Below are 14338 nucleotides of genomic sequence, written 5' to 3'. Positions count from 1 at the left end.
TTCGGTTCTCACAGCTGATAATCACACTCTTTTTTAATTGTACAGGATGATCCGGATAATGAGAAAATACGTTTTAAAGGGGCAATTGATGAACCGGAACTGACAACCATCCCGTTGAAACAGACATCGAATGATCCTGGACAGGAAGCACATCCGTCTTACACAGCTGTAGAATTGCCGTTCACGGACAGCAGTTGCCTTTCAGAAGAATAAAGTGGGATTTCCATCATTCCTGAATGCAATTGTGTTGTGCGTGATTGAGCGCGGTTCTCATGAGCACGCGGGACTGGGACGGTTGTGGAAGCCACAGGTGATAGACAAGCAGGAAAGAGGGAGGGAAATAAAACCAACCCAGACAAACAGACAATTTAAAACATATATATATTTATCACAATAAGACAATAAATAAATTTACAATTTTATTGCAAAAAATTGAATTTGATTTGATTGAAATAAATACAAAATTGTTTCTTAATCTATATATTTTTGATTGAACGAAGTCTGTGCGACTGCATGAAATCCACTGCAAATCAGGGTGTGCAGTCAGTAAATACCCAAACACAGTAAGCCCATGGTGTAAGACAAGCCACAAGGGAAGATGTGGGCAACAAAGGACATCTTTTAAAGTCGCGATTGCTTTTCTGCAGGATCAGACAGAAGCTGCGTGTGCTGTGAAAGAGGTCAAATGTAATAGAGCCAATGCAGGCAGAACAGAAAAGCACATTTATTGTCAAAGTTAAAAAGTAGGGAATGTATGTAAATATATGCATATATAAATATTGATACATATATTTATATAAACAAAGTCAGTCAGTCAGTCATGTCTTGTCTTGTCTTGATTTGATTTGTATTTGAAAATAAGGGGGAAGGAGCTCATCATGTCACACAGCCCATCCGCAAGCTCTCGCTAAAATCGCTATGTTTCTAACTTATATAATTTGCCTTCTTTCACATGTGGAATAGCAAAATCCCACAGCAGATTCTTCTCCTGTCAGGCAGTCCCCGAATGCGTGTTGAATCAAATCAGTGTGGCTTCAAGTTGCATGTAATGCATTTTTCCTCCCATGACATGAAATGCACAGTAAGATCGCGCAGAACGTTTCCACGCACTCTCTCACTTACACACACACTCCAACAAACTAAAAATTCTGCACCCTCCAAAGGCAGTTTTTGAAATTTGAAATTTGAAATCCGGGACCGACAGCACATTCCTTTTAAACAGATAGATAAGGATCCGATACTGATAGCACACCATTTTGGAGAGACAGAGAATGACCCCAGGCAGACCAGCACATCACCTTAAAAGGGATACAGAAACACAATGAACAAAAACAAAGCATTCTGTAAAACTCAGCAGGCCGTGAACATTCTGTGGATGAATTTCCCGGGCTCACGTTCAGTCAGATGATCATTCCGATCTTTTAAGAAAAATGTAAAGTTTACAGATTTTTCCACGAAAATAGCGCCTGGAAAAAAATAGGCAGCGAGGAAGGACAAAAGGGAATGTTTGTGATACAGTGGAGCGTAGGAGTGATTGAATAATAAATGGCACAATGCGAAAAGGCAAAGTGGGTGGTAAGCGGGCAATAAAGTAACAAAGGATGGACCAGAGGAGGTGTTAGTGTGAACAGCAGAACCATTAGCAGACAATGGGAGCGGTGCTTATGATCCGATACGTTGAACCGAATGTTGAGGCCAGAACACTATAACATGCCTGGAATGTAGGGTTTGAACGGCTTTTAATCAGACCAGGCAGCTTGGCCACCCCGGATTGATTTCCTGCATGATTTAAATTCGGCAGCCAAGGGACCAAATCCAAAGCCAGCTTCTCACATCTTTTCAGCGCGAGAGAAACAGGACGCAATCATATTCAGGGCAGAGTCTGTTTCAAGTTGAATTTGAGATTGACGTTGAATGTATGCTTATCCCTTTGGAGGTGAGCTCATGCGCGCAGAAAGGAAGATACACTGATCAAGTATTTGCCGGAATCAAACCGGGGTTGACGTTGTCCAATGAGACGCAGAGCCGAGTACATCTGAGAGACATGAACTTTACTCAGTTCGGTGAGTTTCACTTTGCTCCTGTGAATCTCCAGGATTTTTAGACGCTGTGTGAACAACGGAGTGCAATCACACGTTTTAATTTGAAACATGTCAGTTTTCTCACATGTCGACCGGCTGAGAAGTCGTTTTTTGACTAAAAGTTGGCAGGGCTCGTCCGGGATTTGAACCTGGGACCTCTCGCATTTCAATTATTATGATCCCAAAGCGAGAATCATACCCCTAGACCAACGAGCCGCCGACAGTGAAGGACGTAGCTCTCAGTTTCTGACGTTAGTTTGCTATTCGGCCCATCGTGCCTGTGCTGACTCTCAGAGACCGATCTCATGAGTCCCCCTTTCCATCGTCCTGCTCGTGTTTTCCCTTTGATGAAGTGATTATTTTTTGTGACATTACTTCACCAACGAGCTGCATCCTTTTCAGTAAAAGGTGAATTTGGCAATGAGGATAAATGTGATTGAATAAAAAAACGAGGGGAAAGTGTTTAACACAATAACGACGAAGGTGGGGGCATACTGGATCAGCAGTCCATTGCCTCAACCTGTCAGTCACCTTGTCTCCTATCTACTGCAAAGTTAGACATCCATCCCCTATTTTTGCATTCAAACAGAAATAATGTGCACGAAAGTCTACTTCACCGCTTGTTTTGCCCGTGCAACCAGATCGACAGTGATGAAAATGTACCATTAGCTTCTTAAAGCACACAGCCTTCCTTTACTTCAGGTGAGTGACTGTCCGAGATGGTTGGTTTTGAGGCAGAATCAAAACAAAGAATATAAAATTTCACGCGGCGCGATAGCTGACCGCTGCAGGACTAGAACCTGCAATCTTCTCATAAGATCACAGTTACAATCGAAGTCAGACACCTTATCCTTTAGGCCACGCGGCCGCTATCGTCGGTGCATAATTTGTTGTTTTTTATATTGAGAGCAAATTTGGGACAAGGGTTGCATCAAGGAGTGGATATCGGAAAACATGAGCATATTTTGAGTAATGAACAGATGCGCTGCGATATGGATGTACACGGACACAGGCAAAGTCAATATAGCTTGAAACACAACAGTTTAACAATTCGGTTCTCACAGCTGATAATCACACTCCTTTTTAAATGTACAGGATGATCCGGATAATGAGAAAATACGTTTTAAAGGGGCAATTGATGAACCGGAACTGACAACCATCCCGTTGAAACAGACACCGAATGATCCTGGACAGGAAGCACATCCATCTTACACAGCTGTAGAATTGCCCTTCACGGACAGCAGTTGCCTTTCAGAAGAATAAAGTGGGATTTCTATCATTCCTGAATGCAATTGTGTTGTGCGTGATTGAGCGCGGTTCTCATGAGCGCGCGGGACTGGGACGGTTGTTGAAGCCACAGGTGACAGACAAGCAGGAAAGAGGGAGGGAAATAAAACCAACCCAGTCAAACAGACAATTTAAAACATATATATATTTATCATGATAAGAAAATAAATAAATTTACAATTTTATTGCAAAAAATTTAATTTGATTTGATTGAAATAAATAAATAATTGTTTCTTAATCTATATATTTTTGATTGAACGAAGTCTGTGCGACTGCATGAAATCCACTGGAAATCAGGGTGTGCAGTCAGTAAATACCCAAACACAGTGAACACATGGTGTAAGACAAGCCACGAGGGAAGATGTGGACAACAAAGCCCATCTTTTAAAGTCGCGAGTGCTTTTCTGCAGGATCAGAGTGAAGCTGCGTGTGCTGTGAAATAGGTCAAATGTAATAGAGCCAATGCAGGCAGAACAGAAAAAGCACATTTATTGTGAAAGTTAAAAAGTAGGGAATGTATGTAAATATATGCATATATAAATATTGATATATATATTTATATAAACAAAGTCAGTCAGTCAGTCATGTCTTGTCTTGTCTTGATTTGATTTGTATTTGAAAATAAGGGGGAAGGAGCTCATCATGTCACACAGCCCATCCGCAAGCTCTCGCTAAAATCGCTATGTTTCTAACTTATATAATTTGCCTTCTTTCACATGTGGAATAGCAAAATCCCACAGCAGATTCTTCTCCTGTCAGGCAGTCCCCGAATGCGTGTTGAATCAAATCAGTGTGGCTTCAAGTTGCATGTAATGCATTTTTCCTCCCATGACATGAAATGCACAGTAAGATCGCGCAGAACGTTTCCACGCACTCTCTCACTTACACAAACACTCCAACAAACTAAAAATTCTGCACCCTCCAAAGGCAGTTTTTGAAATTTGAAATTTGAAATCCGGGACAGACAGCACATTCCTTTTAAACAGATAGATAATGATCCGATACTGATAGCACACCATTTTGTAGAGACAGAGAATGACCCCGGGCAGACCAGCACATCACCTGAAAATGGATACAGAAACACAATGAACAAAAACAAAGCATTCTGTAAAACTCAGCAGGCCGTGAACATTCTGTGGATGAATTTCCCGGGCTCACGTTCAGTCAGATGATCATTCCGATCTTTTAAGAAAAATGTAAAGTTTACAGATTTTTCCACGAAAATAGCGCCTGGAAAAAAATAGGCAGCGAGGAAGGACAAAAGCGAATGCTTCTGATACAGTGGAGCGTAGGAGTGATTGAATAATAAATGGCACAATGCGAAAAGGCAAAGTGGGTGGTAAGCGGGCAATAAAGTAACAAAGGATGGATCAGAGGAGGTGTTAGTGTGAACAGCAGAACCATTAGCACACAATGGGAGCGGTGCTTATGATCCGATACGTTGAACCGAATGTTGAGGCCAGAACACTATAACATGCCTGGAATGTAGGGTTTGAACGCCTTTTAATCAGACCAGGCAGCTTGGCCACCCCGGATTGATTTCCTGCATGATTTAAATTCGGCAGCCAAGGGACTAAATCCAAAGCCAGCTTCTCACATCTTTTCAGCGCGAGAGAAACAGGACGCAATCATATTCAGGGCAGAGTCTGTTTCAAGTTGAATTTGAGATTGACGTTGAATGTATGCTTATCCCTTTGGAGGTGAGCTCATGCGTGCAGAAAGGAAGATACACTGATCAAGTATTTGCCGGAATCAAACCGGGGTTTCGGTTGTCCAATGAGACGCAGAGCCGAGTACATCTGAGAGATATGAATTTTACTCAGTTCGGTGAGTTTCACTTTGCTCCTGTGAATCTCCAGGATTTTTAGACGCTGTGTGAACAACGGAGTGCAATCACACGTTTTAATTTGAAACATATCAGTTTTCTCACATGTCGACCGGCTGAGACGTCGTTTTTTGACTAAAAGTTGGCAGGGCTCGTCCGCGATTTGAACCCGGGACCTCTCGCATTTGCAATTATTATAATCCCAAAGCGAGAATCATACCCCTACACCAACGAGCCACCGACAGTGAGAAACGTCGCTCTCAGTTGCTGACGTTAGTTTGCTATTCGGCCCATCGTGCCTGTGCTGACTCTCAGAGACCGATCTCATGAGTCCCCCTCTCCATCGTCCTGCTAATGTTTTCCCTTTGATGAAGTGATTATTTTTTGTGACATTACTTCACCAACGAGTTGCATCCTTTTCAGTAAAAGGTGAATTTGGCAATGAGGATAAATGTGATTGAATAAAAAAACTAGGGGAAAATGTTTAACACAATAACAACGAAGCTGGGGGCATACTGGATCAGCAGTCCATTGCCTCAACCTGTCAGTCACCTTGTCTCCGATTTACTGCAAAGTCAGACATCCATCCCCTACTTTTTGCTTTCAAACAGAGATAATGTGCACGAAAGTCTACTTCACCGCTTGTTTTGCCCGTGCAACCAGATCGACAGTGATGAAAATGTACCATTAGCTTCTTAAAGCACACAGCCTTCCTTTACTTCAGGTGAGTGACTGTCCGAGATGGTTGGTTTTGAGGCAGAATCAAAACAAAGAATATAAAATTTCACGCGGCGCGATAGCTGACCGCTGCAGGACTAGAACCTGCAATCTTCTCATAAGATCACAGTTACAATCGAAGTCAGACACCTTATCCTTTAGGCCACGCGGCCGCTATCGGCGGTACTTAATTTGTTGTTTTTTATATTGAGAGCAAATTTGGGACAAGGGTTGCATCAAGGAGTGGATATCGGAAAACATGAGCATATTTTGAGTAATGAACAGATGCGCTGCGATATGGATGTACACGGACACAGGCAAAGTCAATGTAGCTTGAAACACAAACGTTTAACAATTCGGTTCTCACAGCTGATAATCACACTCCTTTATAATTGTACAGGATGATCCGGATAATGAGAAAATACGTTTTAAAGGGGCAATTGATGAACCGGAACTGACAACCATCCCGTTGAAACAGACACCGAATGATCCTGGACAGGAAGCACATCCCTCTTACACAGCTGTAGAATTACCGTTCACGGACAGCAGTTGCCTTTCAGAAGAATAAAGTGGGATTTCCATCATTCCTGAATGCAATTGTGTTGTGCGTGATTGAGCGCGGTTCTCATAAGCACGCGGGACTGGGACGGTTGTTGAAGCCACAGGTGATAGACAAGCAGGAAATAGGGAGGGAAATAAAACCAACCCAGAGAAACAGACAATTTAAAACATATATATATTTATCATAATAAGAAAATAAATAAATTTACAATTTTATTGCAAAAAATTGAATTTGATTTGATTGAAATAAATAAAAAATTGTTTCTTAATCGATATATTTTTGATTGAACGAAGTCTGTGCGACTGCATGAAATCCACTGCAAATCAGGGTGTGCAGTCAGTAAATACCCAAACACAGTAAGCCCATGGTGTAAGACAAGCCACGAGGGAAGATGTGGGCAACAAAGCCCATCTTTTAAAGTCGCGAGTGCTTTTCTGCAGAATCAGAGTGAAGCTGCGTGTGCTGTGAAATAGGTCAAATGTAATAGAGCCAATGCAGGCAGAACAGACAAAGCACATTTATTGTGAAAGTTAAAAAGTAGGGAATGTATGTAAATATATGCATATATAAATATTGATACATATATTTACATAAACAAAGCCAGTCAGTCAGTCATGTCTTGTCTTGTCTTGATTTGATTTGTATTTGAAAATAAGGGGGAAGGAGCTCATCATGTCACACAGCCCATCCGCAAGCTCTCGCTAAAATCGCTATGTTTCTAACTTATATAATTTGCCTTCTTTCACATGTGGAATAGCAAAATACTACAGCAGAATTCTTCTCCTGTCAGGCAGTCCCCGAATGCGTGTTGAATCAAATCAGTGTGGCTTCAAGTTGCATGTAATGCATTTTTCCTCCCATGACATGAAATGCACAGTAAGATCGCGCAGAACGTTTCCACGCACTCTCTCACTTACACAAACACACCAACAAACTAATCATTCTGCACCCTCCTAAGGCAGTTTTTGTAATTTGAAATTTGAAATCCGGGACAGACAGCACATTCCTTTTAAACAGATAGATAATGATCCGATACTGATAGCACACCATTTTGGTGAGACAGAGAATGACCCCGGGCAGACCAGCATATCACCTTAAAAGGGATACCGAAACACAATGAACAAAAACAAAGCATTCTGTAAAACTCAGCAGGCCGTGAACATTCTGTGGATCCATTCCCCGGGCTCAAGTTCAATCAGATGATCATTCCGATATTTAAAGAAAAATGTAAAGTTTACAGATTTTTCCACGAAAATAGCGCCTGGAAAAAAATAGGCAGCGAGGAAGGACAAAAGGGAATGCTGTGATACAGCGGAGCGTAGGAGTGATTGAATAATAAATGACACAATGCGAAAAGGCAAAGTGGGTGGTAAGCGGGCAATAAAGTAACAACGGATGCACCAGAGGAGGTGTTAGTGTGAACAGCAGAACCATTAGCAGACAATGGGAGCGGTGCTTATGATCCGAATGTTGAGTCCAGAACACTATAACATGCCTGGAATGTAGGTTTTGAACGCCTCTTAATCAGACCAGGCAGCTTGGCCACCCCGGATTGATTTCCTGCACGGTTTAAATTCGACAGCCAAGGGACTAAATCCAAAGCCTGCTTCTCACATCTTTTCAGCGCGAGAGAAACAGGACGCACTCATATTCAGCGCAGAGTCTGTTTCACGTTGAATTTGAGATTGACGTTGAATGTATGCTTATTTCAATGGTGGTGAGCTCATGCGTGCAGAAAGGAAGATACACTGATCAATTATTTGCCGGAATCAAACCGGGGTTTAGATTGTCCAATGAGACGAAGAGCCGAGTACATCTGAGAGACATGAACTTTAATCAGTTCGGTGAGTTTCACTTTGCTCCTGGGACTCTCCAGGATTTTTGGACGCTGTGTGAACAAAGGAGTGCAATCACACGTTTTAATTTGAAACATGTCAGTTTTCTCACATGTCGAACGGCTGAGAAGTCGTTTTTTGACTAAAAGATGGCAGGGCTCGTCCGGGATTTGAACCCGGGACCTCTGGCATTTCAATTATTATAATCACAAAGCGAGAATCATACCCCTAGACCAACGAGCCGCCGACAGTGAGGAACGTAGCTCTCAGTTTCTGACGTTAGTTTGCTATTCGGCCCATCGTGCCTGTGCTGACTATCAGAGACAGATCTCATGAGACCCCACTCCATCGTCCAGCTAAAGTTTTCCCTTTGAAAAGTGATTATTTTTTGTGACATTACTTCACCAACGAGCTGCATCCTTTTCAGTAAAAGGTGAATTTGGCAATGAGGATAAATGTGATTGAATAAAAAAACTAGGGGAAAATGTTTAACACAATAACAACGAAGCTGGGGGCATACTGGATCAGCAGTCCATTGCCTCAACCTGTCAGTCACCTTGTCTCCGATTTACTGCAAAGTCAGACATCCATCCCCTACTTTTTGCTTTCAAACAGAGATAATGTGCACGAAAGTCTACTTCACCGCTTGTTTTGCCCGTGCAACCAGATCGACAGTGATGAAAATGTACCATTAGCTTCTTAAAGCACACAGCCTTCCTTTACTTCAGGTGAGTGACTGTCCGAGATGGTTGGTTTTGAGGCAGAATCAAAACAAAGAATATAAAATTTCACGCGGCGCGATAGCTGACCGCTGCAGGACTAGAACCTGCAATCTTCTCATAAGATCACAGTTACAATCGAAGTCAGACACCTTATCCTTTAGGCCACGCGGCCGCTATCGGCGGTACTTAATTTGTTGTTTTTTATATTGAGAGCAAATTTGGGACAAGGGTTGCATCAAGGAGTGGATATCGGAAAACATGAGCATATTTTGAGTAATGAACAGATGCGCTGCGATATGGATGTACACGGACACAGGCAAAGTCAATGTAGCTTGAAACACAAAAGTTTAACAATTCGGTTCTCACAGCTGATAATCACACTCCTTTTTAAATGTACAGGTTGATCCGGATAATGAGAAAATACGTTTTAAAGGGGCAATTGATGAACCGGAACTGACAACCATCCCGTTGAAACAGACACCGAATGATCCTAGACAGGAAGCACATCCGTCTTACACAGCTGTAGAATTGCCCTTCACGGACAGCAGTTGCCTTTCAGAAGAATAAAGTGGGATTTCCATCATTCCTGAATGCAATTGTGTTGTGCGTGATTGAGCGCGGTTCTCATGAGCGCGCGGGACTGGGACGGTTGTTGAAGCCACAGGTGACAGACAAGCAGGAAAGAGGGAGGGAAATAAAACCAACCCAGTCAAACAGACAATTTAAAACATATATATATTTATCATGATAAGAAAATAAATAAATTTACAATTTTATTGCAAAAAATTGAATTTGATTTGATTGAAATAAATAAATAATTGTTTCTTAATCTATATATTTTTGATTGAACGAAGTCTGTGCGACTGCATGAAATCCACTGCAAATCAGGGTGTGCAGTCAGTAAATACCCAAACACAGTAAGCCCATGGTGTAAGACAAGCCACAAGGGAAGATGTGGGCAACAAAGGCCATCTTTTAAAGTCGCGATTGCTTTTCTGCAGGATCAGACAGAAGCTGCGTGTGCTGTGAAAGAGGTCAAATGTAATAGAGCCAATGCAGGCAGAACAGAAAAGCACATTTATTGTCAAAGTTAAAAAGTAGGGAATGTATGTAAATATATGCATATATAAATATTGATACATATATTTATATAAACAAAGTCAGTCAGTCAGTCATGTCTTGTCTTGTCTTGATTTGATTTGTATTTGAAAATAAGGGGGAAGGAGCTCATCATGTCACACAGCCCATCCGCAAGCTCTCGCTAAAATCGCTATGTTTCTAACTTATATAATTTGCCTTCTTTCACATGTGGAATAGCAAAATCCCACGGCAGATTCTTCTCCTGTCAGGCAGTCCCCGAATGCGTGTTGAATCAAATCAGTGTGGCTTCAAGTTGCATGTAATGCATTTTTCCTCCCATGACATGAAATGCACAGTAAGATCGCGCAGAACGTTTCCACGCACTCTCTCACTTACACAAACACTCCAACAAACTAAAAATTCTGCACCCTCCAAAGGCAGTTTTTGAAATTTGAAATTTGAAATCCGGGACCGACAGCACATTCCTTTTAAACAGATAGATAATGATCCGATACTGATAGCACACCATTTTGGAGAGACAGAAAATGACCCCGGGCAGACCAGCACATCACCTTAAAAGGGATACAGAAACACAATGAACAAAAACAAAGCATTCTGTAAAACTCAGCAGGCCGTGAACATTCTGTGGATGAATTTCCCGGGCTCACGTTCAGTCAGATGATCAATCCGATCTTTTAAGAAAAATGTAAAGTTTACAGATTTTTCCACGAAAATAGCGCCTGGAAAAAAATAGGCAGCGAGGAAGGACAAAAGGGAATGTTTGTGATACAGTGGAGCGTAGGAGTGATTGAATAATAAATGGCACAATGCGAAAAGGCAAAGTGGGTGGTAAGCGGGCAATAAAGTAACAAAGGATGGACCAGAGGAGGTGTTAGTGTGAACAGCAGAACCATTCGCAGACAATGGGAGCGGTGCTTATGATCCGATACGTTGAACCGAATGTTGAGGCCAGAACACTATAACATGCCTGGAATGTAGGGTTTGAACGCCTTTTAATCAGACCAGGCAGCTTGGCCACCCCGGATTGATTTCCTGCATGATTTAAATTCGGCAGCCAAGGGACCAAATCCAAAGCCAGCTTCTCACATCTTTTCAGCGCGAGAGAAACAGGACGCAATCATATTCAGGGCAGAGTCTGTTTCAAGTGAATTTGAGATTGACGTTGAATGTATGCTTATCCCTTTGGAGGTGAGCTCATGCGTGCAGAAAGGAAGATACACTGATCAAGTATTTGCCGGAATCAAACCGGGGTTGACGTTGTCCAATGAGACGCAGAGCCGAGTACATCTGAGAGACATGAAATTTACTCAGTTCGGTGAGTTTCACTTTGCTCCTGTGAATCTCCAGGATTTTTAGACGCTGTGTGAACAACGGAGTGCAATCACACGTTTTAATTTGAAACATGTCAGTTTTCTCACATGTCGACCGGCTGAGAAGTCGTTTTTTGACTAAAAGTTGGCAGGGCTCGTCCGGGATTTGAACCCGGGACCTCTCGCATTTCACTTATTATGATCCCAAAGCGAGAATCATACCCCTAGACCAACGAGCCGCCGACAGTGAAGGACGTAGCTCTCAGTTTCTGACGTTAGTTTGCTATTCGGCCCATCGTGCCTGTGCTGACTCTCAGAGACCGATCTCATGAGTCCCCCTTTCCATCGTCCTGCTCGTGTTTTCCCTTTGATGAAGTGATTATTTTTTGTGACATTACTTCACCAACGAGCTGCATCCTTTTCAGTAAAAGGTGAATTTGGCAATGAGGATAAATGTGATTGAATAAAAAAACTAGGGGAAAATGTTTAACACAATAACGACGAAGCTGGGGGCATACGGGATCAGCAGTCCATTGCCTCAACCTGTCAGTCACCTTGTCTCCTATTTACTGCAAAGTCAGACATCCATCCCCTACTTTTTGCTTTCAAACAGTGATAATGTGCACGAAAGTCTACTTCACCGCTTGTTTTGCCCGTGCAACCAGATCGACAGTGATGAAAATGTACCATTAGCTTCTTAAAGCACACAGCCTTCCTTTACTTCAGGTGAGTGACTGTCCGAGATGGTTGGTTTTGAGGCAGAATCAAAACAAAGAATATAAAATTTCACGCGGCGCGATAGCTGACCGCTGCAGGACTAGAACCTGCAATCTTCTCATAAGATCACAGTTACAATCGAAGTCAGACACCTTATCCTTTAGGCCACGCGGCCGCTATCGGCGGTACTTAATTTGTTGTTTTTTATATTGAGAGCAAATTTGGGACAAGGGTTGCATCAAGGAGTGGATATCGGAAAACATGAGCATATTTTGAGTAATGAACAGATGCGCTGCGATATGGATGTACACGGACACAGGCAAAGTCAATGTAGCTTGAAACACAAACGTTTAACAATTCGGTTCTCACAGCTGATAATCACACTCTTTTTTAATTGTACAGGATGATCCGGATAATGAGAAAATACGTTTTAAAGGGGCAATTGATGAACCGGAACTGACAACCATCCCGTTGAAACAGACACCGAATGATCCTGGACAGGAAGCACATCCGTCTTACACAGCTGTAGAATTGCCGTTCACGGACAGCAGTTGCCTTTCAGAAGAATAAAGTGGGATTTCCATCATTCCTGAATGCAATTGTGTTGTGCGTGATTGAGCGCGGTTCTCATGAGCACGCGGGACTGGGACGGTTGTTGAAGCCACAGGTGATAGACAAGCAGGAAAGAGGGAGGGAAATAAAACCAACCCAGACAAACAGACAATTTAAAACATATATATATTTATCACAATAAGAAAATAAATAAATTTACAATTTTATTGAAAAAATTGAATTTGATTTGATTGAAATAAATACAAAATTGTTTCTTAATCTATATATTTTTGATTGAACGAAGTCTGTGCGACTGCATGAAATCCACTGCAAATCAGGGTGTGCAGTCAGTAAATACCCAAACACAGTAAGCCCATGGTGTAAGACAAGCCACAAGGGAAGATGTGGGCAACAAAGGCCATCTTTTAAAGTCGCGATTGCTTTTCTGCAGGATCAGACAGAAGCTGCGTGTGCTGTGAAAGAGGTCAAATGTAATAGAGCCAATGCAGGCAGAACAGAAAAGCACATTTATTGTCAAAGTTAAAAAGTAGGGAATGTATGTAAATATATGCATATATAAATATTGATACATATATTTATATAAACAAAGTCAGTCAGTCAGTCATGTCTTGTCTTGTCTTGATTTGATTTGTATTTGAAAATAAGGGGGAAGGAGCTCATCATGTCACACAGCCCATCCGCAAGCTCTCGCTAAAATCGCTATGTTTCTAACTTATATAATTTGCCTTCTTTCACATGTGGAATAGCAAAATCCCACAGCAGATTCTTCTCCTGTCAGGCAGTCCCCGAATGCGTGTTGAATCAAATCAGTGTGGCTTCAAGTTGCATGTAATGCATTTTTCCTCCCATGACATGAAATGCACAGTAAGATCGCGCAGAACGTTTCCACGCACTCTCTCACTTACACAAACACTCCAACAAACTAAAAATTCTGCACCCTCCAAAGGCAGTTTTTGAAATTTGAAATTTGAAATCCGGGACCGACAGCACATTCCTTTTAAACAGATAGATAATGATCCGATACTGATAGCACACCATTTTGGAGAGACAGAGAATGACCCCAGGCAGACCAGCACATCACCTTAAAAGGGATACAGAAACACAATGAACAAAAACAAAGCATTCTGTAAAACTCAGCAGGCCGTGAACATTCTGTGGATGAATTTCCCGGGCTCACGTTCAGTCAGATGATCTTTCCGATCTTTTAAGAAAAATGTAAAGTTTACAGATTTTTCCACGAAAATAGCGCCTGGAAAAAAATAGGCAGCGAGGAAGGACAAAAGGGAATGTTTGTGATACAGTGGAGCGTAGGAGTGATTGAATAATAAATGGCACAATGCGAAAAGGCAAAGTGGGTGGTAAGCGGGCAATAAAGTAACAAAGGATGGACCAGAGGAGGTGTTAGTGTGAACAGCAGAACCATTAGCAGACAATGGGAGCGGTGCTTATGATCCGATACGTTGAACCGAATGTTGAGGCCAGAACACTATAACATGCCTGGAATGTAGGGTTTGAACGCCTTTTAATCAGACCAGGCAGCTTGGCCACCCCGGATTGATTTCCTGCATGATTTAAATTCGGCAGCCAAGGGACCAAATCCAAAGCCAG

General features: G+C 42.1%; 1 non-coding gene across 1 annotated transcript; it reads right to left on the bottom strand.

Moving 5' to 3' along the window:
- Positions 1 to 11591: 11591 nt before the first annotated feature.
- Positions 11592 to 11679, bottom strand: trnap-ugg (transfer RNA proline (anticodon UGG)). The gene is given in 2 exon segments: positions 11592 to 11627; positions 11644 to 11679. It is a non-coding gene; the product is annotated as a tRNA-Pro (tRNA).
- Between the last annotated feature and the right edge of the window lie 2659 nt (positions 11680 to 14338).

The sequence above is a fragment of the Pristiophorus japonicus genome, unplaced genomic scaffold (assembly GCF_044704955.1).
Source record: "Pristiophorus japonicus isolate sPriJap1 unplaced genomic scaffold, sPriJap1.hap1 HAP1_SCAFFOLD_61, whole genome shotgun sequence".
In the NCBI taxonomy this organism is placed as follows: Eukaryota; Metazoa; Chordata; class Chondrichthyes; family Pristiophoridae; genus Pristiophorus; species Pristiophorus japonicus.
The sequence above is the reverse complement of the archived record's forward strand: the minus strand, read 5'-3'. Positions and strand labels throughout refer to the sequence as shown.